The 23,682-nt window shown below is 34.6% G+C and overlaps 1 protein-coding gene across 1 annotated transcript in view; it reads left to right on the plus strand.

Moving 5' to 3' along the window:
• Positions 1-12,513: 12,513 nt before the first annotated feature.
• SMC2 (structural maintenance of chromosomes 2) overlaps positions 12,514-23,682 on the plus strand; it is a 61,490-nt gene continuing 50,321 nt past the window's right edge. The window contains exon 1 of the mRNA XM_079112702.1: positions 12,514-12,817. The gene's annotated coding sequence lies outside the window, so the exon portion shown is untranslated. The remainder of the gene's footprint in view (positions 12,818-23,682) is intronic.

Consider the following 23,682-nt stretch of genomic DNA (forward strand, 5'->3'; position numbering starts at 1 on the left):
ATTTATAGTCTTAGTAGTATATATGAATGGACCAATTTCAACACACTGGTACATGTATGTTTATTTAATAGTTATAAAATGATACTTCATTTGATTTTACTTCTTTAATAGTCACATCGAATTTTGTTCCATAAATGATTGTTTGCATGTGAACTCATTATTCTTTTCTTGACCACAGTTCTCTCATGTAAGGACTCCTAAAACAATGAATAAATCATAAGGAAAGCTAATAATGATAGTAAGGGGATAATTCTACCACTCTTAAAGTCTCTTTCCAATTTCCTGGTTCATCCTTCAATCATATCTGAAAGGGACTTGTGTTACACTACTTTCTTACCACAAAATCACTAATTCAATATTTTGTGATACTGAAATATGATATCATTTTGCATCTCTTCTTATAGAGGAAATAAGAATAGCAATTAAGATGGTGAGGGAGCTTCAGGCTCCATGATTGTGTAATAAAATAAATGTTTCTATTTGATATACTAAGAAATTATATAAATAAAAAGAATCTCAGCTCAGTTCACAATAGCTAGATTGTGGAACCAGCCTAGATGCCCTTCAACAGATGAATGGATAAAGAAACTGTGGTATATATACACAATGGAATACTATTCAGCCATAAAGAATAATAATATTATGGCATTCGCAAATAAATGGATGGAATTGGAGAATATCATGCTAAGTGAAATAAGCCAAGCCCAAAAAACCAAAGGCCGAATGTTTTCCCTGATAAGTGGAGGACGATATATAATGGGGATGGGGATGGGGAATGAGAGAATAACGGGGGAACTTTAGAATATGTAGAAGAAAATGAGAGGGAGGGGTGTATGAAAAATGGTGGAATGAGACAAACATCATTGCCCTATGTACATGTATGATTACGTGAATGGTATGAATCTGCATTGTGTACAACCATAGAAATGAAATTATGTACCCCATTTGTGTACAATGAATCAAAATGCAATCTGTAAAAAATCAAAAGCTAAATAAAAATAATAAAAAATATAAATAAATAAATAAATAAAATAACACTTGCCCCCCCAAACATCTCTAAACTTCAATGTACCTCTGAATTTGTTGATGAATGTGTCCATTTTTTTTTTTTTTTTTTTTTTTTTTTGGAGTCCAAGTCTCTTTTATCTTTATTTTATCAGCCTGGCAGGATCAGGTAGCAGCAGTGGTGCAGGGTTCCTGGCCTGGCATGACAGCTACCGTATGAGTGCCCAGGGCATTTAGGCCTCAGTTCCATAGCCATGAAAGGACAGCAGCCCTAGGGCAGGAATGTGTCCATTTTTAATTGCTACTACTATGAATTAAGTTTCTCACTATATGTCAGACATTTCTATACATATTATTCCTGATTCTTCCAACAATCCTACAAAATAGATTTTTAAAGTCTCCAATCTATAGGTAAAGAAACTGAACTTAGTATTTGCTACTAAAATCAGTATCTTATGCAAGTCCATGTGGTAAATTACTAAGCTGAATTTTATGTCCAATTTTGTCTTAAACATATGACCATGCACTTATTGAATCATTTAATTTTAGTAATTCTAAAGAATATGGATTTACTCCTCTAAACACTTAATTTTTAATACAAATTACACTTTGACATTAGTACATTGTGATCCAAAAAGATGAATAAATTATAATCCAAAGAAGCAAAATTCTCAATTATTGATTTCTGAATGTAAACAAGGTGGAGTTTTTTCCTGTAAATTTTTATCCAAATGAATGAAAAACCAGTATGAATGAAATTCACTTTTAGGGCCCAAGACTGTGATACATCAATTGTACTTTCTAGGTAATAGATTCATTTGCTGTTCGTCAAGCATGATTTCTACCTTCTTCCTTCTGTACCTTGATTCATTTTCAACTACAAACCTCCCTCTCCATTTATTTAGGGTCCAGTGCAATGAACACTTCCTTATGATAGCTTTCTTAGTTACTTCTGTCTATGTAATAGCTGCATGTCTTTTCTACTTTATTATTTGTATTCCATGTAGTATAATAAAATAGTATGGGTTTTGAAGTCATACAGGTGTGATTCAACATTCAGTACTAATCTAAATTATGTCACTTTTATAAAGATAGGTGTGGCAGTTAGCTATTGCTGTGTAACAAATTACCCAAAATTTAACAACTTAAAACATTAAGCATGTTTATTGCTCTTAAATCTGTGGATACGCTACATGGTTCTTCTAGTCTTGGCTAGTGTTATTTAAGCACCTGCAATGAGCCTTGCATGAAAGAGGCAGCACTGCTGATCTTGGCTAGTCTCTTTCATGTGATTGGTGGTTGACAATAAAGATCTAAGATGATCTCAGCAAGGATAACTGAGCTGTTTTCCATGTAATTTATCATTCTCCAGAAATGCAGACTGTGCTTTTTCCACATAGCAGTGATAAAATTCCAAGAGAAGGCAAGTGGCCTCCTAGGGCCTAAACTCAAAAATGACAATCACTTCTGCCACATTCTTTGGGTCAAAAGCTGTTCATAGCTCATATCCTAGTGGCAGGAAAATAAACCTCACCTCTTTATAATAGAAGCTGTCAAATATCAACATAAGGGATTATCTAAATTCCACAGTTATAAAGAAATTAAATAGAATATTTGATTACAACACCTTTAACCAATGCTTTGAAGTTAATACATACTCAATTGTTGCTAAATTGTGTACATCTTTGCCGACAATGCCATGTATGTAGTAGGTCTGTAAGAAATAAAAAATTTATGGATTATAAAAACATGCTTTATAAGATTTTTTTATTGGTTCTTTATAGTTATACATAACATTAGGCTTCATTTTGACATAATCATAAAAGCATGGAATGTAAATTGCTCTAATTCAGTCCCCAATACTCCCCTTTCCCTATCCTCCTCTCTCCCCTGTTCCCTTCCCTCTATTCTATTTATCTTTCTACTACTTACCTGTAGCTTTTTTTTTTTTTTAATTTAGTGTCTTGTGGATGTACATAATGGTGAGATTCATTGTGGTATATTCATACAGGTAGATAGGAAGGTTAGGTAAGATTCATACCACTGTTCCTCCCTTATCCTGTCCCTTCTCCCTTCACATAATCTACTTTCTCTGTTCCACTACTCTTTCTAGAATAGATTTTGAAAACAGATTTTTTAAAACTCTTAATACAAATATGCCGATAGATGCATTATTACCAGTATATTTAATTCAAGTCCTATAAAGTATATTGCAGAAAAAAATACTGATGCTAAAAAACCATAGCAATGTTAACCACTTTGCTTCAAACTGTAAGTTTTCTAATTTATATTTTTAGTCATATATAAGAACTGGATATTTTAAAAGGAGACATTTGATCATATTCAATATATAATTTGTGCAGGACCATTATTTTTGACAATAGATTTTCTTTTATGGCAGCCAAATAGAGTATATAAATTCTGCATCACATGCTGGGAGAAAATCAGTATGGCTACACACTTCTCATGCTTCAAGGATTTTTACTATAATAGAAATCTATAGGAACATAACACCTTCGAACTTCAGTGCCTCAATGTGTCATAGACAGACATGGTGAGAATACATTCCCCTGAGTTTTACTTGCTGAAATAAAGCACATACATTGTGTACTAGTCAAATAAATATGCTGACTTTATGTATAATTTTAGAAGTCACTTTTTCTTGTCAAAGAACTTTTAAGTCATAATCTGCATGAGCCAGTATGTCCACTTTATAAATGGTTAAATAAGAGCAAATTAAACATACATGTGTTTCTTTAGGTAGTAAAACTCAGAGCTGGGATGTGGGTCATATAAAACTGGGTACAATTTCTCTCACTCAATGAGAGAATATAATCCTCTGTGATAATGAATTATAACTTTCTTAATCTGTAAAAGTTTATATATTTCATAGAGCTCTGAGATGGTTTTTCAGTGTTTTCAACATTTGATTGGTATTTTGCTTTCTACATATGTCAAAAGCAATTTTTCTTCTTTTTGGAACCAAACCAGAAATTGAACCCAGGAGTGCTTTACCATTGAGCTATATTCCCAGCCATTTTAACTTTTTAAACATATAAAAATACACTCTGGCTTGAATATGGTAAACATAATACTTAAGCTTCTAAATTCAGTGTTGCAAAATTATAAAGCAGTTTATGAAACTAAGAAAATAATATAGAATAATATAACAAAAGTCATATGCTCAATCAGCCACTGATTCTCATATTCTAATATTATTCCATACCTGTTTTAGCTATAGTCAGAGTTCTAAGTCATTTGTATTTCCATTATATTTGCTCTTTCTCAAAAGTAATCTACTCTCACTAATTCAATTATTATCATTTATAGTTAGGTTTTCTAATACTTAACATTTTTATTTATCTATAAACAACAGATATAATGATTTGGCTAAATTTCTAATAAGCGCTATTATTTTTCAAACTTTTGTCTTATTTAACATCATATATGTGAGCTTTATCTATATTAATATGTATTGCTTTGGTTTATTTATTATGACTGCCTTATTTTTAAAAACATTCTCTTTTATGCCTACATCACACAATTTATTTGTTCTCCTGTTGATGGGCATTTTAAAGGCTTCCCAGTCTTCTCTTTTTCAAACTATGCTGCCATAAGCAGTTTTGAATATATTTCCTTTTGTATGTCTGGAAGTTTCTCTGCTGAGTTGTAGAGAATACATATTTTCAACTTTAATTGATATGACCAACGTACAATTCATTAGCTGTGCATGAAATTTTATGTTCTCCACATTTTACCTTCTAAAAGAAGTTATATACTTTCTTGTTATTATATAATGATACTTATTATACTACTGTGATTCTATCCTTTTCTCAGGACTCAGACGTCAACATAGTACTTTACTGTGATACCTGCCAAACTCTGTCCTCATCTACATCATGATCCTGATTATATAATAGGCAGGAAGCTTATCAGTTCCTCCTCCATGCTTCAAAGCAAGAAAGGAATTTATTTTGTAGGAGCTAGAAATCAGGAAAGTTAAAAATGGGCACCTTTCTCTGCTCCTGTATGGAGGAAATATTTGATTAGAGATTGACAGTATCCAGGTAAGTCCTCTGCAGTTAGGCATAAAGAATTCACAGGGCAAGCTTCTTGGTATCTCATAGCCTGAGAATTAGTAGTTAAACATCTTCAGCCCTCTGCCATAAATTCCCCAATAGGTAGGTAGGTAGGCATGTACATACATACATACATACATACATACATACACACACACACACGTGTACATGATAGTGATAGAAGATAGATGACAGAGTTAGATAGATCTTTCTATTTCTGTGTCTATTTTTGTATCTATCTGCATCTATACTATATCTATTTCTGTATCTATACTGAAAAACTCATCTTGTCTTTAGAATGAGCTGCTTTTAGTCTTTGATGTTACAGCTTAATATCCAGCAGTTTTTGCCCTGCCCCACCATGTCCCTCCAAAGTGATAAGGCTATTTGTGCCTACTTCTCTGATTCTGATCTTCTATGTAGCATCACGTTTGTCTTGCATTGTAGCAAAATAATAACCTCTCTGATTCCCAAGTGTTTACTTGTTACAGGAGAGGCAACTATGAATCAGAAGGGAAGTATTTTCTCACTACAGTTAGAAAGTAGTAAAGGTTAGCATGTCACTCATTCTTTCTGCTTCTTAGCAAAATAGTCTTTCTACACACAATTTACCCTAAATGATTCCCTTAGTTTCTCTAGTTTTCCCTCTCAGATTTTATCAGTATTTGCTGGACAAAATTGGGGCTCGAAATACATTCCTAGAAATAATGTTATATAAATGTGAACTTTAGCTTAAGCATTATATTGGTCCTCTGAATGCCACATTCTATTCAGAGAAACATTCTTTCACCTTTGAGTCTCATGGCCACAAAAATGTCAGAATAGAAGCAGGCCAACAGAGAGTTGGCTCAGCATTCTAAATGAAACAAGGTTGAATTATAGAATCTAAAGAGGTTGTTACTTGCCCAGCATCCTGTAGCTAGTAAGGGGCAGAAGTATCATACTAATTTTTCCTGATTGTAACAATAAAGAACAGAACAAAAACCAATCACAAAATCCTACCTCACAGAGATACCTACTATTAAAATATCATTGTCTATTCCTCTAAGTGTCCATTAAAAAGAAAATGGATAAATTGTGGTACTAATACAGCAAAAATTACCAAGTCATCTTGAGTTTAAATTCAGTTTGGGCATTTATTAGCTGTTTTACCTTGGGCAAATTTGTTACTCTCCCTAGGCACCAGTTTTCCCTGTCTGTAAACAGGGAGAAATAAGAGTTGTTTCCAGGATTAGATGTTGTAATACATCTAACTTTTTCTGCCAGTAATCAGTGTTTAAAATGATATAGCTATTATTCTGTCTAAGTGGAAAAATAGTTTGTGCTTCATTGATAGAAGAGGAAATACATATTTTATATTTTACAGATATTCTACCTTATTCTACTATTTATGCACATACATATATGCAAAGATGTATATGACCTAATTTTTAAAACATTGCCGCATCTATTTCCTACCACTCCGGCACTTGACGCGGTTCTGTTGGAGTAGAGGAGTCAATGCTTGACACGGTTCTGTTGAAAAATCATCCTCCCTCTTGGGGGCCATAGGTGTGGCATGTCTCCAAAGGCAGTTGCTTTTAATACTGATAATTAATATATCCTTAGATTCAAATTACAGAGAATACTGGGGAGATTTCATGGTGTTGGGACACAAAATAATATACAACAAAGTTTGATGTTAATACTTAGATGAAATTATAAATAAGCAATTATGATTTGCTCAAATTTGTAAGGAGCTTGTGATTTCTTGTAGTATACAAATTCTCTAAAAGTTATATATGAGAGTGTATTCCTCTGAACTTTGATATGGTATTTGGTCTTCCTTGCTTTCTTAGTGCTTATGATTAAGTTTAAGGATATTTTTCCCACTTAATAAATACAAATAGGTTAATCATAAGTACAATTTGTATTCTTCCTATGTCTAGTTCTTCAAAGATCAAAATAAGAGTTTTAGTCCGCCACTGAGTAAGTGAAATAAAATAAATATTAACTATAAGCTGATTCCTCTATTCTCTGTTAGTAATAACAAAAACTTTCCACTGTTAATAACTAACATTAGAGTTCTTGGAAAGGGTAACTTCTATAGAAACTTAATGACGTATTATTCCAGGGAAATTAAAACTAAACAGAGCATGGGGCCCTCTACCTTGCTGGGAACTATTTTTCTTTTTATTTAAGCTCTCATACAGTAAAAACATGTTTCTTGAATAAGATCATTAATTATACTCTTAAAGATTTTTTATTTAACATTTCCTTGTATTAACCATGAAATGATGTAATCAATACCAAAGAAAAAGCATACAAAAAGATTCTGTGAACAATAAAGATTCAGATTCAGCCTCAGAACACTTGGTGTCTCTGTGTGCTGTTTCTCCACCACGCCAACGCCTCCCATCCACCTTGGACCCTGATTGCTGCTAGGGCTGGACCCCAGCAAAACATGTGTTACATAAGAAGAAGTTTGTATTTCTCTTCTCTTTTTTAAAAGAAGATTCATCAGATCAATCAGAAATTTGAGCTGTGTTGAACAAAATTTTGTCTCAGAAATTGACATCTTGTAAGTCACAAATACATGAATGAATACTCCCATCCTAGGACAATCAATTCAGCAGAAACATTTCGATCATGTGTGCACTCACCCACACCTTAGTCTTGTGTCATCATATTCAATATGCACATTATAAACCAGAAAGAAATAATGACATATATAAAACATCACCTTATTGATATATAAAAGAACATTTCTGTCTGAGTATTAATGATATGTAGTATAAATTGGGAGAAAATATACTAGAATTTTATCATTGCTTCTCTCTGGATTTTTTAAATGTACATTTTGTCTATATTTTATGAATTCCTACAATGCATGATAATACCATCACAAACAAAGTTCATTAGAGATAAATAAAGTGATGTCTTCTTTCCTGTCTGAGTTGTTTTTTTATCAGAAACTAAATGTCTTTTGTTTGATTGATTGATTGATTGATTGATTGATACTGGACCTTGAACCCAAGAGTACTTAACCACAGAGTCACATTCCCAGTCCTTTTCATTTTTATTTTTATTTTTTTTTCATTTTGAGACAGGGTCTTGCTAATTTGCTTAGAGCCTCATGAAGTTGCCCAGGCTGGCAACTTCCTACCCTCCTGCCTCAGCCTCCTGAGCTGTTGGGATTACAGGAATGCACCACTGTGCCCAGCCTAAATATCTTTTTTAATTAATGACAAAGACAAATGTTAGGTTGTCCAGCTTAGGCTGAATCAATGCTTTATAGTTTGTCATGAATTAGACCACATCTCTCTGTATCTGCCTGAGTTGCTCTGACCACCTGGTGTCCCCCTTTCTCTCTTTTCTTCCACCATTCTATTATCACCTAACTATCTCTCTAGACACAACTTGTTTTTCACCCTAAATTAAAACCTTATTAACCACTCCTTTCTTTATGACCCATTATAACTTGAGCATATATTTATCATCCTGACACAAATTTCCATAATGTGTGAAAAGAGATACATAATATTCCATGTGTATACTTGTACCTTGAGATTAGAGGCTCTTTATAATTATCTTTGTTTAACCTGTACTGCACAAATAGGTGTTCTGTGAATATTTGTTGAGGATAGAAGGGAGGGAGAAAGAAGAAGAAGGAAAGAGGGAAAGCAAGATGGGAGAGGGGACAGTAGCAGCAAGGTAGGAAGGAAAGAAGGGAGGGAGGGAGGGAGAAAGGGAAAGTCGGAGGAAATAACCAAGTAAATGTTTGATGTTGTATAAAGAATACATCCATCTCATGTAGATTGAAGTGAAGCAACCCTTTGAAATTATGTGAAGCAAGTTCACTAATATTTTTATATTCATAGACATGATTGCACAAAAAACTGAAAAATCAGAATTAAGAGAAAACAAGACAAATCCAAAACATTTTGAAAATAATTGTGGCCCCTCTGTATTAATATAATTACTAGCATCAGTGTAGCATTTCGAAATGTTCATATCACTTTTCAAATACATTCCTTGTTAAATCTCATAGGAACCCAAGGACCTAACTGTCCTAATTTCTAGTTTAAAGATTAAAAAATTGAAGTTCAGAAAAGTAAAGTGACTAGGCTTGGGGTTGTGGCTCAATGGTACAGTGCTTGCCTCAAATGTGTGAGGTACTGGGTTCGATCCTCAGCACCGCGTAAAAATAAATGAATAAATAAAATAAAGTTATTGTGTCCATCTTCAACTAAAAAAAAAATTAAAAAAAAGAAAGAAAAGTATAGTGACTGGCTTATTTCACTTAGCATGATAGTCCCTAGATCCATTCATTTCTGGACAAATGTCATAAAGTCATTCTTTTTTATGGCTGAGTAATAGTACATTGTGTGTTTAGCACATATTCTTTATCCATTCATCTGTTGAAGGGTGCCTAGGCTGGTTCTGTAGCTTAGCTATAGTGAAGTGAGCTTCTATGAACAGTGATGTGGCTGCATCACTGTACTAAACTGTTTTTAAGTCCTTTGGGCATATACTGAGAAGTACATGAAAAGAACACAGTAAATCCCACCAACATGTAGATCCATAAAAATGAAATCCTAACTAGAATAAGATATATTCCATGCTTGTATAATTATATAAAAATGAATTCTGCTGTCATATATAACTAAAAAGAACCAATAAATAAAAAAAGAAAGAGGAAAGTATGTGGAATAAAAAAAGAAAAGTGATTTTCTGAGTTCATACAGCTAAAAGATGGCATTTGGTAATATTTATCTCAGTGGTTTAATACAAATCAGTCTTATTTCTTATTTGTGCTTTGCATTATGTATTAGCCAACGGGAACCATATAGTTTAGACTAAGTGACTTAGCTGGTCAAGAATACATCACATGAAACATTAAGTCAGAGACAGAGAACACAAAAGTATTTCATGCCCTTAATGAAATGTTTTATCTCAAAGTGACATATGCCACTTTTACTAAACAAATGTTTTGGTCAGAATTATTCACATGGCCCCATTCAACCACAAGAGGGACAAGAAATACAATGTTACCATGTGGTTGGAAGTGGTGAGAACTGGAAATATTTGGTAATTTTCAACCTAGTATCTACCATTTCTGAATAAGAGAAATCAAACACATTCTTGGTTCAAAAATATAATTAACATGCTCCTAGAATTTCTGAATTATGAAAGTCCCTAAAAAATACATATATATATATTCTTTTGATATATATTCATATAGTTACACAGGAATGTATATATATACTATTTATATATATATAAATATATATCATGATATATATCAAAAGAAAATTATTTCTGTGCTGTACTCTGATTTCTTATAAAGATATCAGCCTGTCTAAAGCAGAAAATTGTGCATCCTATCTATCTGTATATGTTTAGTTCAACTCTTTACATTTGGAGTTAAGATACGTACACATATTCTGATAAAGTAGCATCAGACTACAGGAAGTGATCTTTGTGCTTTTGCAAGAAAATTTTCTTTAAGGAATTTATACAAAAAGAATCTGGCCTCTTTCAACACTAAGTTTTTGTTTTATCCCTCCCAACCCAGCTATGATTGTATACAGGTACAGGAAGAATAAATTGACTGCTTTGGAATGCTTCTTTTAACAAAGGGACATGCCATGCCTCATAAGTGAAGACAAGTTTTCATGGTGGCCACAGTGATGCTGGTTCATGCCATCATAAGCCGCCGGAAATAGTGCTATCATAATGTCAAATCCTCTAAGTAGTTTTGGAGACTTTCAGCTGGGAAATCCCCAACAGATTGGTGACAATGGATGTGACATAAGCAAATCTCAAAAAGTGGCTGGTGTACAGTAAACAGGTAGAAATGGATTGATTTCCAATCATCAACAGTCAATGAAAGCTGTCTTTCCTTAGAGCAGAAAAGTATCTTCTTGGAGCAGCATCTCTGAAAACTGACTGAAGTCAGTTGCTGTGTGATCCCTGAATGGGTTAATAATTAACCCATTAATTAATTTCTTCAAAGAGTCATTCTTTATGTATTTACTGAGTTCCTATTCTATGCAAGTCATGATCCTGATTTTTTCTAGGCATTGTACAACACGAGGTTAGGAAATGAATTTTCTGCTTTGATAGAGCTAATATTTAGGAAGAGGAAACAGAAAATAGTTAAGTAGATAAGGAAATAAATTACATAATTTCAGGTATTCACACCTGAGGACGATCTGAAGGAAAGGAATCAAAACTTTCAGGTTTTGATGTGTGTTTGTGCCATTTAATATCGAAGCAAAAGAGTTTCATGAAAGCACCAAAATCAAGTGTTTGGTTTTAGATAAGAAAATTCTTTTGATGCTGACAAGATACTAATGGCAATGTGGACTAGGCAGTTGGACACAGTAGATATGTTGATAGATATGTTGCAGCACAGTAATTACGTTCATTACAAAACACTGAATTGGGGGTAGGAGTATTAATAGTGCAGCCTATAATAAAAATAAAGGCAGGCAGCCAGTGATTGCCTCAGCTGATTTTCAGTCCATAGATTCCATCTCCTGGATATTACTGCTGATGCTTAAGGACAGGCTGCTCTGAAAGAAACTAGAGTTCTTGAAAAAGAATGGGAGAACTTGAACCTAGCAGGAGCTGAAAACTAATGTCCATGTGATCTCATTGATAACTACCTATGAATTAGTAAGGAATGAAATGCTTAGGTAATAGCAAAAATGCTATAAAATCTCTTAGCAGTGTCCCAGGGTGATTATTTATAATATTAAATTTATAATTTCACAATTAAATTTATTGAATTCTAAGGCTTTGTGAACATAGTAAGATATAATGTAGAGCACCAGATTTAGAACTAAGGGTGGTGATTCTACTTCAAGGAAGATCTTATTGCTTCAAGGGCTAGAATCCCTACTGGCAGAAAACCTTCAGCTGTCAGCACCCTCAGGATTGACTGAGCTGTAGAGATCTGTCTTTCCAAGGTCACATCCCTTCTGGAGGGGCCCTACATCCAATGACGGATCTATGTGGGAATGTCAGTGCTGGGGCATGCAGGTCTAATTTGGGATCCCTCTGCAGGGTTGGTTGTCATCAGGCCTGGATCAAAGCTCAGCGTGTCCTTCTGCTCAGTCCTGCTGCCATGCTCTCCTTCACAGGTTTGATGCCAAGGGCAGTCCTTAATAAACATCCGCACTCTAAGATCTGCCTTGGCATCTGCTATCAGGGAGCTCAACTCACTATGCAAAAACCAGAATTCTCAATTTCACTATTTATCATGTAAATATATATGTGATTGTTTGACAACATGTGAGCGAAGTTTCTGACACTTCTATCAAACGGTAGAGTCTCCATCCCCACCTGCAAAACTGGTGGGCCTTTGTTAATGATTCAATGAACAAAGGAATGTGCCAGAAAAGGCTTCTGTGTGGTATGTGACCTCTGAGGCTAGGAAGTAAAGCGCATGCAACCTCTGCTGGTCCCTGTTGGATATTCACTCTGGATGACTTTTGCTACCATGTAAGAAACCCAGCTGTCATTTAGCCTGAAGCTTTCACATAGACCATGTGGGGAGACCTTAGAGAGGGCTGTGCCTGAGGAACTCCAGCTGTTCTAGCTCCCAGATGTTTGCATTATTCTGGGCCAGGCACCAAATATGCGAATGAAGCCTTTGAGGAACCTTCAGCCCTAGCCAGCACCTGCTTTCAACTACATGAGAAACCCTAAGCAAGAATTAACTAACCAGGTCGGGCATCCCTCAGGTGAGCAAAACAAATAAGTTATTTTTTAAAGCCCTTATTTTAGGGTGATTTGTTCATGGTTATAAATAACTGCAGCAATGATTAGTTTATTTACTTCTTTTTGTCTCAATTTCTCTAGGATATGGAAATATTTTGCCAAAACCTCCTGAACTCATCTTACTAGCATATTATGGAAATAACGTTAATAGCATACATACACTTGCTTTATAAGCTGCAAAGGCATTAGAGGTGCAATTTATTATAATTACTGCCACGAATCCTCATTAATTTGAACAGGTTGTATAGAATACCAAAAAGCATGGCTGTTAATCTCAAGGAACAATGATATCATCTCTGTTTATAATAATTTTTCCTAACCACAAAAATGTAAATAGAAGGGTCTGGAATAGGAAAGGGAAAATGGAAAAAAGTGGATTTAAAAGCAATAATGTAATATTTGTCTTTCTTGATTGAGCTTTTCTGTACAGTTCAGACAGATCAAATGGATATTTTCAAGTGTATTTGTAAAAGGCATAACTTTGTCCTCTCCAGCTTCACACATGGAAACTTGGTCCTTAACAATTGCCTCTTTTACACTCTTTGAACATTGCTCCTACTCTTTCTTCTCTGATTTATATACTTTGAGTAGCTGTAACTTCAACTAGTATAAATGTCGTTAAAGAAACAGTTCAGGAATTCTTCATAGTTATGCCTTGATAGTAAACATTACAGGACATTGTAAATAGAAGATCACCAACACATGTTTATAAAATAAACTCCAAAGGGAGCAAATATGTCTTTGAAGATACCAGAGGACCATTGATTTTATATTACTAAGCTATTTTTTATTTAATTGAATATTGAAAACTTAAGTACCAATTGAACCTGATTTTTCTCTTCTTTTTTCTTTCTTTTATTTTCTAAGTTCCAAGATTTTCCCTTGGTCTTTATTAGTGCAATCTGTCAAATATTGTCCTTGCAGTCATATATTGGGATTGAACTTTTTGAGCCCCTTTTGATGAACAGTTGGGGTAAATTTTAAGTGAAAGTTATGTGTGTCGCTTTGGGTGGAGCATTTAAATTACAGTTTTAAGCCCTCCCAAAATTCTTGTTCCTTGTGGCATAAATTTGCAAGATTCTATGTAATAGTTGCTCCATTAGTCTGGCTTCCTCAGTGACTATAGGCAGGAATACCTTCTCCCTCTTCTGACCTGAACTAGACATTTGGCACCAATAAGAAATAAACTATAATTACTTTTACAGTCTTCAGATTTGTTCCTCACTCCTGCAGCATAACTTCCTGAAATAGCCTTACTGATAAGGCTACACTTAGCGGCCAGAAACGATGGAGAAGTTTGGTAAAGCTTGAGAACAGAAGAATCATAGCTCAGGTACAATTTCTCTCCTTTCCAACCCTTTCTCAGTAGAATCTAAATTGCTTTAGTAATTCAGCACTTAAGTTGAAATACCAAATTGTTACTATGGAAACCAAGAGCCAGCACTTCTAATGATTGATTCATATGCATTCTTTAAGTTCTTCAAACTCCGTGTTAAATTCTGTTAAAATTGTGTCTCAAGTTAGCTCTAGAGTTATCATACGTAAGTTCCTCAGAGAAAAAATTTTGAGGCAGAGATTAGTATGCACAGAGTTTAATTGGGAATACCATCCAGAATACTTGTGACCTAGTTCAGAAATATTATTTGTCAGAGCAGGAAGCTTAAGTGTGATGCAGTCAGAACAAAGGCCTCAGCTGATGGTGTAGGTAGTTGTTAGGAGAGACTTTTATAGCTGTCCTGGTTGAAGGTAAGGGCCTAAGCTTTTGTTTCTCTGCTTTAGCCAGTTATGGGATATGGGTGACCACAGGGGAGCCATGAAACTCATATAGGCAGCTTCCTTCAGAGAAGGGCAATGCCTGGGAGGGAGTCACTGGTGAGTGACATCACCAGCCAACACACCTGCTGCCCAGAGGACACTCACGCTTCTGTCCTGAGGATGATTCTGCGTAATGAAACCCAGCATCTATTACATAAGTAATACATGTTTCCAAATAAAATCATGGGCAACTTTCCATAAAACCATTACTTCAGTTTTTGTTTGCCATGATCCATCCACTTGAACTACAGTTTCTGTCCCCTACTTTTAAAAGCTTATTTCACCTTAAGGATTCAACTCAAACATCATCTAGGACAATCCTCCCAGGGTGTTTCTTCTTGTTGACATTCTTGGCACTGTACACAAATTCTGTTTCATATGTTGCTTTATGTGAGGACAAGACCCTCTAAGTGAATGGCTGTGGGGTTGCTCCTCAAATTTGAGGCTCAGAGAAACTAAGATGGAAGATGGTGGGGTCAGAGAGAGGATAACTTGAGGGATGAAGATAGGGACACTCTGGGTCTCTTATTTTTCTGGAGTTCCACATAGATAATATTAGGCTTTTGAGTCCCAGAGTATTTATAGTCCCATATAGTGTCTTCCAAGCCAGCTTCTTCCTCTTTTCACAGTACTCTTTGGATTATTTACCCACTAGTATTCTCAAAGCTTTAGTATTTTTTTTTAAATTCCATTCTTGTCATGGCCTTGCTTCCAAACATTAACAGGTCATTTCAATTTATTCTCAGAACTTTTGTCTCCCACCCTTGACTCTATCCCCATTCATGGCTGAAGTCTGCATGATAGTCATATTAGTTTTTGAGGAACTTCACCAAGGGAGAAGGCAATGTGAGGCAGTCAGAATCTGGGTTGTCAAGTCTTCATGTTACTTTCCTACCAGAAATCCTCCCTCCATAGTCAACCTCCAACTGTTTTAAGTTTCATTTTTCAGGGAAGCAATTTCTTTATTCATTCCATTAAAATTATTTGTACAAATTTTATTTCCTCATTAGACCTTAAGTTACTAGATATAAAAGTAAATTTAGGAAGATCACAAGAAACCTTAATTTGCCCAGTTACAAACTGAGAGGCCATTAATTCTTCCAGGGCCTTTTAATCTGCAGAACTTGATAATTTTATGGAAGTCAAGCCTAAAATGAAAAGATGTCACAATTTTGTAAAGGTTGAGAATACCTTGTCTCTGGTTTCCAAATTAGATTGCTGACAGATATAGTGCCTATATCTTTTTTGCTACCTTCAGGTAAATAACTACTCTGATGGACCAGAATAACATAAAGTAAAAAAAAAAAAAAAATTCACAAAGCCATCATCAGGAACACAGGCAATTTGACTTAAAGCAGCTTGAAATTTTAAAAGAAAAACAAAAATGTAATCTATTTTCTCATTTGCTTTCTGTTTCCTCTTTAAGCAAGTATAGTCTATCTCTCTAAAGATTTTCCCCTAAACAGAAAACATATTACACAGCTTGACCTGTAATTTAAATCACAATTAAGCTTCCAGTTAGGATATGTCTTCATCATAAATCTGTTATGAGTCCCCCAGTGTTTTGTTAAATTCCCTTATCCTCTTAAACAGCATGATCCCAGTTTTCATTCCCCTACATGAAAAATGCTGAATTATAGCTTATTTATGAGTTTCATGAATAAGACTAATTTGATTGCCATTTGCAGAGAAATTCTCACCAGGTTATTATACTCCTAGATCCCATTAACTAATAAAAATATATGAAATAAAAATTACCTCGCATTAATTAGCCTTCTGAGTAGCATTGTTGGCAACATTTCTTTATATAAAAAAAAGATGCCACTATACAGAGCTAATGAAGAATACATTAGAGTTATACATAACATTGGGGCTCATTTTGACATAATCATATACACCTGGAATATAATTTGCTCCACTTTTGTCCCCAGTCCTTCCTCTTTCCCTGGTCTCATACACATATTCCTCCTCTGCTCTACTGGTCTTCCTTCCATTTATTTATAGTTTTTTTTTTTTTTTTTTTAATGAGTGCTTTACAGATATATCTAAAGGTGAAATTCACTGTGATATATGCAGTCCTCTTGTTCCCCCTGTTCAGCACTGCACCTTATGCCAAATCCAACCCATCTTTTTAATTAACATTTGCAAATCTGCCTTTTTGCCTATTATGGCTTTTACTCCTAGTGGACATTGATTTTTCACTAAGCATTCACTTCCTTTGAGTAGTTCTTATGGAGGCTCAAATTTCATGTTCTTGTCTGAAACCCGAGTACCTACTATAAATCCAAACTTGATTGAGAATATCTAAACATCTGTGAAATGGGTCAGCTGGGGTTTTAATGACTTGAGGGCTTCAGTAGTCACATGGGTAGGAAATTACTTCAGGCATTAAGACTGACAGCTACTCCTATGGTAGTATAAGATTATTGTAAAAATATGTTTAAAATCAGCAAGACAAGAGCTGATGTGTGCTATAAGCTGCATAAAGGAGAAACATTTGAGATGCAGGCTGCCAACACTGTAAGGGTTTAATGACATGTTGAATGGACTTTGGCCTAGCCCTGCTTTATTTGCAAAGTCAAGTGTCAAGATCCAATTTATTCATTTATAAAACAGCTATCTATAAAAATAACATCTATAATAATAACAAACTTGTATTTCATGAAGTAACTTAGGGAAAATGTGTGGAATTTGGTAGAGCATATGTCAGTATTTTAAGCAATAAAATGATTACTACTAATAATAATCTTAAATAAGATAACTCAAGCTAAGCTTGAAATAAAACATTATTTTAGATCCTTGAACAGCAATGAGTGTTGTTTTTTTTTTTTACAAAATCATCTGAATGGCTCCTCAAGTTTATACGAACATACAAATATAGTTCTCTGTTGCAGTAGAAATATTCTAGACATGTAGTAGGAGAGAAACCACTTGCCTAATATTGTAGCATATTGGTTTTTAATGTAAATAGTTGTAGTCTATTTCTTTTAAAATCACCTTTCTTTCCACATCATTGTTTATAGCAGTGCAATTCACAAAAGCCAGTTATGGAACCAGCCCAGATACCTGTAAATAAATGAATGGATAAAGAAAATGTAGTATATATACACAATGGAGTTTTACTTAGCCATAAATAATAACAAAATTATGCATTTTTTGGTAAATGGATGGAACGGGATCACATAATCCTAAGTGAGATAAGCCAGATTCAGTCGAGGGTTGAATGTTTTCTCTTGTCTGTGGAAGATAGACCAAAATAAGGGCGCATTTTAGTCAGCTTTTTCATTGCTGTGACTAAAAGATCCAACCAGAACAATTATTTTCTCTGTTATCTTTTTTTAAAATTTATTTACTTTACTTCATTGTAAACAAATGGGGTACAACTTGTTCCTCTGGTTGTACATGAAGTAGAGACAATTTTAGGGAAGAAATGTTTACTTGAGAGCTCATGGTTTCAGAGGTTTCAACCCATAGAAGGATAGCTCCATTCCTCAGGGCTGGAGGTAAGACTGAATACCATGGTGGAAGAGTATGGCACAGGGAAACAACTCACATGGTGATCAGTAAGCAGAGAGACTCCACTCTCCAGACACAAAAGATATACCCCGTAGCCACGCTCCCAATGATCAACTTCCTCCAGTCATATCCCACCTGCCTCCAGTTACCACTCAGTTAATCCCATCAGGGATTAATTCACTGATTACGTTAAAGCTATAACCCAATCATTTCTGCTCCAAATCTCCTTGCATCGTCTCACATGTAAGCTTTTGGGGGGCACATCTAAACCATAACACGGGGAAGAGTGTAGAGGGGAATCCCATGAAAATAAAATAGAGGAAGGGGATTAAGGAAAGGAAGAGGGATAGGAAAAGAGAGGAAGGGTGAAGTGAAATTGTCCACATTATTCTGTGTACATATGTGCATATGCCACAATGAATTTCATCTTTATATCTATAAAGTACTAATTTTAAAAACTATAAACAAACAGAAGGGAGAGCAGTAGAGTAGAGGAAGGGGATCAGAGGAAGAGATGAGGGAAGGGAAAGAGGAAATACTTGGGACTAAAGTGGAATGAATTATATTCAATGTATGTATAATTTTGTCAAAATGAACCCCAATATGATGTATAACACACTAATGAAAACATTTAAAAATCACCTGTTTCTTACGCATGTATCTAGATCAAACTATGTTTATACATTATTACTTATCTTTATAAGTATGTGCTCTCCTTATAAATTGCCCATGGGAAATTGGGAGAAGGTACCCGGAAATGGCAGAAACATCTTAGAGATATGATCTTCATCTCCTATTGATAAGATACATAAAGAGATTCAGATTTGGATCGCTGAAGTCCCACATGAACGCCACAGTGAATGTCCCATAAATGCCAGTATTTCAAACTCTTAGAAATGTATCGATGTCACACTATTATGGTCTGTGAGGTTTGTGGAGAATGAAGTATAGGGAGACTGGAAATCAAAAGGTAATAGACAGCAATTTGTGAATTTCCCATTGCTCACCTACCCACAATGTGGAAATCAGTGTTTGGAGAAGAGGACAGATGGAAAAGGAAAGAGAGCTAGTAATCAAGGTAAACCTTGAGTTTCTATGCATGTTAATATTTGATGGAATATGCAAGTAATTACTTAGGAATTTAAATATAACAACAAAAATAAATAACAAAATGACTACTATCTTTTATCTGAAAAACAACCTTTATTTGAAAAATCAGAGAATGGGTGTCTTCTGGTTCAGAAAGAAAAAACATTTCTATAATCTTTGTATGTTCTTGTGGTCACTCATCCATTTAATAACCTTGATGGAGCACAGCTCTGTTGGGAACTGGTCTGGATGCTAGGTCTGCAGACACTAATAAATGTAGAGCAGTGATGTTGAGATGCTTACAGTACAGAGAGGCAAACATGAATGAGTATGTGTATGTAATAAAGGATCACAGAGGTCAGTTACAGCAACTAAGGGAGTGTTACTTGAATTCTAGTTTTTTCAACTTGAAACTAAAGTTGTTCCTATATCATATCAGAAGCTTGTTTGCACTTTATAGGTCAACAAAAGAAAACAAAACAAAAAACAGGAAAAAAAAATCATGACCTGAGAAAAAGTATATGGTACCGAAAGCCCTCTGAAGCATAGACCTGGAAGATGTATTTCATGGTACATTCCTCAGGCTTATGAATGTCACAGTAGTTACTGATGGTATTAGACACACAAAAAAATATATTTTTCTTCAAATTGAGTTATATTTTTGTGTATAATTAAAAAGAACCAATAAAAAATATTTTTCTGGCAGTTGTTTTTTTAAGTCTCTAATGTTAGAATAATAAGAAATGATCACTCCCATCAAGTTGCTGAACCTTACAATATTGAATACTTTTGGAATATATTGTGTATTCTAGCATTCAGCATTTCAAGTCTTTTTCTCTTTTATATTGTTCTTTCCCTTCAACTTAATGAGAAAGCAGCAAATGAACCTGCTAAGCTTATTCATATTCAACTAATATTTACTGTCTACCATGTGTTAGGCACGGAAGTATATCACAAAGGTATGTCACAATAGGAAGAGGTCAGAAGAGGTGGGTAAAGTTTTAAAGGATTACAGAAGAGGCTATAATTTTTCAAAATGGGTCAGACTTTGGGGTTAAAATAGAAATAGCAATACACATGGAGAATGTGGAAGAATGGATGAACATTTGAAAGGGCAGCATGTACAAAGGCAGAGATAAATGTTTCGGGTGTAACAAAGTTAAGTTACACACAAAATACTTCACAATCTGGCTTCTGTGTGTCTCTTGGACAACATCTTGCTATTTCTTGCTTCCATAAATGTTATCTTCTATTCCATCTTCTGTGCAATGTATCCTAGTTTCCCTTTCACTTTTCTCTTCCGCTGGTCAATGTCTTCATACTTGTCTTCTAAATTCTACTATAGACTGCTTGTAGACAAGTTCAAATAGTATTCCTCTATTTGTATTAAGAGTGAAGCATTTATTTATCTGGTAAAAATTGAGTTATGTGTTAAATGTAACCAATTAGAGGAGGATCAGCCACACATATATGGCTTTGAAATAAAACATAATTAGAAAACACTATGACAGGGAGGACACTGACATGAGAACAACACTTGAGTGAGGAGCCCATAATCATTCCCATAAAAAAAAGGCATAAGACAAAGCAAAAAAGAGAGGAAATGGGTAGCTTTGGCTATAAGTCAAAGATAGCTGGAAAAATTGAAAGAATACTAGATACAAATTAATAATGTACTAAAGTACTTTAAGAACTGATACCAGACTTCTTTAGAGAAGTAATTACTGGTTTGTAGAAAAAGCTACTTTGAATATAGGATGTGAGAACTATAAGAACTTTGTTCTCAGGAACAAAGATCAATTATATTTTTTATGAAAATAAATGAGAAGACCTCCTCTAAAGTGGTTGGCTCGGCTTCCCTTCATAAACTCATAGAAATGCTGGAATTAATGTAAACCTAAAGAAAACAATAAACAGGGAATTATCATTGACAAGAGAAAAAAAATTGGAGTAGAAAGCAGGAATTGACACCACCATGACTTTCTAACATTTCTCACTTTGTTATGTTCCTCAGTAGCCATCAGGAACGAACAGGTAGTACTGACTTTTTTTGTTGTTGCTGTTATTTTGGTGTTGGGGATTGAACCCAGAGCTTCTTGCTTTTACCACTTAACTACACTCCCAACCTCAAGTAGCTAGGCTTTAATGCTCAAGGACACAAGTCCTTGAGCTTTGATGAGGCAAAGGGTGAAACCAGGCCTTAAAGAAGTGTCAGCCACTGGTGCTGTAGAGATGTTCCCTAGTCTAGGGAAAAGGCCAAGGAGTTTGTTCCATGTTTGGGGCTTCAGATAGGGGGAATATCCATTAAAATGCACCTGTGAGAATACAAAACTCCAAACGCTTGCAACACATCTCAACTTACACTCTACATAATTCAGGAACCCCGAGCTGAGAACTTATAATTTAAAAACACTCTAGGATCTTTAAGAGCCAAAAAACCTTGGCAGAAATAAATGTACAATTTCTCAAAAGTGATTCTTTCACAACTCAAGGCATGAGATTTCCATAAACAAAACAACTCCACTGAAGATCACCACATGAAGAAATAAATCACTATAAATGTCAGAATGTGTTGTAAACCAAAGATTTAGGAATTCAAAAGCTAGAAATAACAGAACCACCTGAAAGAGGCAAAATAGCTTCACAAAGACCAGAGTACATAGTTTTATTGAAAATTGTATTGTCATTGAAATTAAAATGCATGGCTCAAATCAGATCCCATGGGTCAAAGAATATAATCACTTCCTTTTCTATTCCTTATTTAAAATTATGCTTGTGTTTCTTTCAAAGTTCATCAGACAAGTTAATTTTGATGAACCGAAGTTCAAATAATATGGTAGTAGAAATGAAGTAATGCAAAATGTGTTGCTAGTCATTTCAATTTAAAAACATGAACTTCTTATCAATAGCAATTCATCCCCTTGAACCCAGGTATTCTCTCAACAAATGCAGCAACCTTTCCTTTTTCTGTTAAGTTCTTTCATTTCTTTTTTCTTCTGTCCGAAGTTTCAAGGAGGGAGGATTGACTTGGGACCAAATAAGAGCTATTTCAGCACTCTAAAATTATAAAAAGCACATCCAGGGAAGAAGGGAATCCCTCCCAATGCCTTTGAGAAGACCAAATCTTTCTCTGAGGTCCTGCTTTATAGCTTTATCTGAGTCCTTGTTGTTGCTGACTCCCACATAACAACTAAGGTTCCACTAATTGTCCAGATTTCTTCACAGTTTAGCCAGTGCCTGCCTGTGTTGAAAACTAAATTTTTATCCATGATAATGAAACAAGAACGTACTTTTTTCATGCTGCATCTACTCAACAGTCCTTATTTCTGCCCTCACCTCTCCAAAATAGCAGGCTTTCAACGGTGGCTTTGTGCCTTTCTATTCTTTACTTACATGTAGATATTTGAGGATCCAGAGTCATAAGTCAGCCATTAGTGATTTCCTCAAGTACCTCTGTATTATATTTAGCAGAAATTCCTTAGCATTTCTGGCATGTACTATATGTAAAACCAAGAGAGATCTCTACCTCTTTATTTTAAGCAATTTTAATAAAGTTTTAATGGTAGTATTTAGATGTGTGCATTCTTAAATCATGCAAAAGTCCTTATTCAGCAAAAGTGCATTTCAATATAAATTTTCATCCATTTGCTTAAGGATATCAGTTAGTTATTCATCTATCAAAGTAGTGTAAAGGCTAATGTTTGTCTTAATTTATGTTTTTATCCCAAAGAATAGTTTATTTCACAATGTTAAAACCTTCAGTAAGATTTGCTGGTAGGTTAAAACTCTTTATTCAGAAAAGTAATAAAAAGGCACACAGCTGAAAGTAAATGTGTAAGACTCAATAGAGTCAAAATAAGTGAATAGCTGTGGAGATGCAGGAGTCAGAAAGGACAAAGTATATGCTTAATTAAATTGACATTAGGCTACTACCCAAAGCTGACATTAAAGCACAAGTGGGTAGTAAATCAGATTGCATACACAAATTCTTTCTTACAAAACAAAACAACAAAACATAAAAATCTTATTTTACTTCTTTAAATTGGAAAACAATTTCAAATTATAGGCTCATTCTTGTTTTAAAACTGGTTGAGATTATTGCAAAGTCATTTCAAGGCTGAGAAAGAAATTAATTCATGTTCTAAAGTGCTAAAATATATGGTCTAAATGTCTTGTCTCTCCCCACTCCAAGCTCATATGTTGAAATTCTGGCCTCCAAAGTAATGGTATTAACAGAGGTAGCCTTTTTGGAATGTGCCCCTAAAACAAACTAGAAAAGTACTCCTTATCAGACACTGACGATTAGCACTTGGACTTCCCAGCTTCCAGAACTGAGGGGAATCAATTCTGTTGTTCATAAACTAGTTAATTTTGTTATACCAGCTTAAAAGAACTAACACACCCTAAA

The sequence above is a fragment of the Sciurus vulgaris genome (genome assembly GCF_902686455.1).
Source record: "Sciurus vulgaris genome assembly, chromosome: 15".
Taxonomy (NCBI): Eukaryota; Metazoa; Chordata; class Mammalia; order Rodentia; family Sciuridae; genus Sciurus; species Sciurus vulgaris.